This window comes from Charadrius vociferus, unplaced genomic scaffold, assembly GCF_000708025.1.
Source record: "Charadrius vociferus isolate BGI_N301 unplaced genomic scaffold, ASM70802v2 scaffold311, whole genome shotgun sequence".
NCBI classification, from domain to species: domain Eukaryota; kingdom Metazoa; phylum Chordata; class Aves; order Charadriiformes; family Charadriidae; genus Charadrius; species Charadrius vociferus.
Window position 1 is genome coordinate 2,975,601 of NW_009646965.1, and position 4,886 is coordinate 2,980,486.

The window sequence follows — 4,886 nt, forward strand, 5'->3', positions numbered from 1 at the left end:
AATCTGTTCTAAAGACACAGCTCTCAAGGATGCTCCAGGAGGGAGTAGGTCCATTGAAATGAAATTCTAGTAGTAACACAGGCAAAAACATTAACTGTAAATCAAGGAGACTGCTTAGTTCAGTTTGCCAGAAGGCTCAGACTAGTCTGAAATTTCATGTCATCTTACCAGATTTATAATGATATGACTGGGTACAGAGCCTGACTTGCCATCTTTGATCCAATAAAATATTCAGGCACATTATTTTCAACTTTAAATGTCCAAGTCCCGTCTTTCAAATTCTTCCCTGATGGTACAAACTCCGGAATGATTTCATTGACTTCTACAGGCTTTTCCCATTTTCTCTATAGTCAGTGGAGTGACTGTGGACTTAAACTAGTGTAATTGGGAGTAAAAGTTGGCTTTTTAAGTCTACTCCTATTTTTAAAATCTTCTCTGTCAAGTTTCATGAGGTCAGATGTGAAGATGAATTTGTTGTTTAAGCCTCTTCCTCCTTCAGGCAAAAAGCTTAATCATTTTTTTCTACTGACCTTGTCTTGTCTAAAGATGAGTCAATGAATCAAGTTATGAATGATATATCATGAATAAATGATTTATGCCTGGTCACATCAAGTATGATGTATTACTTAGGTCCTTGAGTATTATTGCATATAAAGATTTATCCAAAGTGTCATACAATTGGTCGAGGAGAGAATTCTTAAGTCTTTGTATGTCCTCTCGGAAGAAAAAAAATATGTAAATGTTCTCTGACTAGAGGAATTTATCTTAGCAAAAATCACTGTCTTTGACAAAGGCTTAAGAAGGACAGTCCAGCAGTTACATTTCCCTGCTGGAATGCAGGCAGTCCCAGGTATGTTTACCTTCCTCATTGTTTGCAAACTCCTTTCACCTTAGTCCCACTATCTATAAACCTCTTTAGCTCATAAGGGTGTTGTCACACTGACCAGCTTAGAGACCCTGAGGTTCTCATATAACACGGCAATTTATTTTCATGTAAGATTTACAGGAGTCATTTTTTTTCCTAATAAATTTATTTGCTGGTTCAGTATAACTTTCTGTCTTAGCCTTCATCATATGGATTACTCATTATTGAGTCCTAAGAGCTCTGAAATGCAAACACCTTCTCTGACAGATGTTTTTCAAAAAGAATCACATTGCAGCAGTAACCAGTGCCACCTCTTACGAGACTTGATTAAATTAATAGCAAATGTGTAAAGTAGTTCCTCAGGTGGGCTACATTAGAGATCCCTGGAGTGTGCCAGCTGAGGCCTGGCCATAACTCTGAATGATGTCTGGAAAGAGAAAAGTTATTAAAATCAGCTACATAAATATTCTGAGGGAAAAAAAAAAAAAAAAAAAAAAAGAGGAGTTCTATCAGCCCTTTCAAATTCATGCTGTTCCCATCCTTCTGTAAATCTAATGGTTTGTGGTTTCTCTCTCCCAATGAACTTAACTCTCCTTCCCGGTTTCAGTTATTGATGCCAACTACACTATACTGTGAAGGATCATCAAACCACCAACCAGATCACATCTTATTATGTAATCTGTTTTATGGCTACTTAATGACCTATCATGGTTGATCACTCATTTTCATTTATTCTATATATTCTATATTCTATAAAATGATGGGCACCAATACATGTAATTTGAAGTAAATGAATGTATTCTGAAACGTTTTTTTCTCAGAAATATTAATAGATGACAGAAAAGTTGGGTAAATATAATTATTCTGATAAGAAAGGTTTCCTCTTATCCCGAAAAGGCAGTATTACCAGCAGTAGCTAAATGAACAGTTGCTTATTGCATATGGATAGCGAAGGCCTCATTGAAACAACCATAAAAATTGTAAGACCAATCATCTGTCAAATATTTTGTACTCTATTGTGACCACAACTAAGTATCTGCTGTCAGTTTACAAAGCTGCATTAAACGACACAACCTAGAGTCAATTCCTTGGATGGCCAGCAAAGTAACTGAGGCAGAATTCTGCCAATCTAAAAATGCAGAGTAGGAGTTGCATAGCTGGTTGAAAGAAACCCGTGATGCTGCAACTAGTCACTATAAATTTTTCTCTCTAAATCTAATGATGAAGCATCAGTGAAGTATTCCATGGAACATCAAGTTAAATTCTTCATAGATTAATAAAAATGTTACATGCCACAAATTTATGTATTGGATTTTCATACTGTAAAAAGAATTATTTAAAAAGCTGCCTTTTTATTTCAACTGCTACTTTCCCTGCTATTTTATAATAGTGAATGATAATGAAGTTGTCATTTTACATATAGGATAATAAATTGCCTTGCTATGAATACAAGGCTATTACTCACTCATAGGGCCCTGATTATGTTGTGCTAGGAGAGCGTGACAAGCGCTTTATGAATGGCACAGTCCTGAAAGTGAACTCAGTCAGTGTTCATTATAGGGTCATCCTCCCAGAATTTGAAAATGTGAACTTCATGCGTGGGGGTATGATCTAATTTTTCACGCTCACTGTATAAGTAACACCTGCATATCAAGGTCTCCCATCGTAGTTCTGCATCTTCATTTTAGATAACACGATGATCTTTCACTTTAGGAAATGCAGTGACACATGACATATGTGGAAACTTACTCAGCTAATTTGACCATCTTTCATATATAGTCCCACGCTGACAAACACCTGCCTGTCACCCAGGCTAGAGACAAATCCATCTTCATGAATTCTTACACTGAGCTCTATTATTATTCAGAGGAAAATCACAGAAATACAGTTAGAAATGTCAACCTGTTTGTTGATGCAGATGGCTATCTCTTTTTTTCCTTGTTTCTCTGGATGCCATATTCCAGTTTGGAACATAACCATTCCTTTTTGATAGATATTAGCATTTCAACATCTGACTGGTCATATTGCAGTACAACTTCTCTCACATTACAACTTACACATATCCATGTAACTTGGACTTAGACCAGTTTTTGACCTTAACAATTTCCCTGTGTGTTCTGTAACAACTTCCACAGGTTTATACTATCAAAGCAAACACATTTCTCAGCCATTTTGTCACTTCAATCTTGACACAATATTTACCCCATTTACCCATTAGTTCTTTAACTTTCATTCTATATTGCATAACCAAGACCATGTGAACACTACTACTGTTTCAAGTTTTATATTTTATGCTTCTGTATTTTCAACTCTTATAGTACATCTCTGCCCACTATTTTCCCTTCTTCCTGTAGAAGATACAGTGAAACAGTCCTGATAGGACACTGTGCTCATCATCTTCCTGTCTAATCACAGCTAAGGGATCCAGAAGGATACTGTATGAAACTGGTTTGTATCACACAGTATAAAAGCAGCTTATTCTTAAGGGATGACAGGTGACTGTTCAAGGGAGAGGTCCAATTTTAACTACGATACTTGCTATTAAACCAACAACACATGTTAAAAGGAAGTAAATATTGGTATGGCATTAGTTCCAATGTGTGTTCTCTTTTCTGCAGGAAAAATAACCCTTAACCAATGGGATAATTCATCTCTGGCATAGCACTGACCTCAGCTCATATATACCCCAAAATGAATTGGAGGCATTGGCTAGAAACCTTACTAGATTTCTCTTGAAATGAGACAGTCAAGCAATGTCAGAAAGCGCTTCCATTTGTTTGAGGCTGAGCTACAAACAGCAGATCAGATCTTCACTTGATGTAAGCTGACAGCCTCAAAGGAGCGCTCTTGGTTTACAACACTTGAGAGACAGCCCAGAGCCTCTGCAGCTGAGAGGAGGACTATAAGGAGAAAGAGACTGAAGTTTGTTAGAAATAAGGTCAATGGACTGCTCAAGGTCACTGTACTGAAATAAATCTTTGCTTTGGTGCCTTTTTGTATCTGCCTCAACAAAGGCTTTAAGGCTTTTTAAACTCAGGTATTTAGACCTAGCTTATCTTATCCAGTCCCAGAATCACCCATTCTACTTCTTGCCTGTAAGGGAGAAAATGGTGGTCCAATTGTTGTTACTAAGTATCTCAAAATCGCTTCAGCTGACAACACCACTCTCATAGTCACTTTTCTGTTCTCTTCTGATGGAATATAGAAACTAACACACAAGGCCCTGAGTTTCAAAGACAGCATTTGCTACTGTTTCTAGTGTTAAAAGTCTTGGCTATTTCATACCTTGTTCTTTCCAAAATAAACAGATCAGCGTGGGGCTGAAGTGCTCCTGCTGGTCTACAGTGTATTCAGAACAAATTCAGACCTGGTTAAACTAGCACCAGGTTTCTTTGGGTAAGAGCTAGATCTCCACTGTGCTTTCTGGTTCCTGGTGCAATAGAATTGTCTTACCAGCACCTGCCTCTCCCAGTGCCCGTTTCTGGCACTTTTAGGACTTTCAACCCACTGTTGGCCCCAACAGGCAGCTACCACTAGCCAGAATCTGTTTCTACTCCCATCCTGCTCATCAGCCTTGTGTATAAACACTTCACTGTGACAGCGTCAAATTATTCATTACTTCAGTTGCATGGCTGCCATACCTACACTTCATATAAAAAGCAAATGGCTTCATAATTACATGAGCCTATAGACTCCATTCCCATGCAGATCTCTCTGCTACTACTTAATAAGCAATACAGGTGCAAGAAATGCCATAGCAATCTCAAGGTTAAAGAAAATAGTGGAGAGGACTGGTTATATTCACATTCTCTTCAACAAATCTGTTCCATACCAAGACTAGCTACTTAGAATGCTTATAATATGTTAAATATACTTTTTATTATTATTATTTTCTTGCTCAGAAAGATACTCAGTGAAAGAGGATAATGGTCCAATCTCCTAAGCGGAGCCACTGAAGAAGATTTTGATACCCAGGCAAAGAACGTTTAGCTTTAATGACATTTTTCAGTAATAATGAATT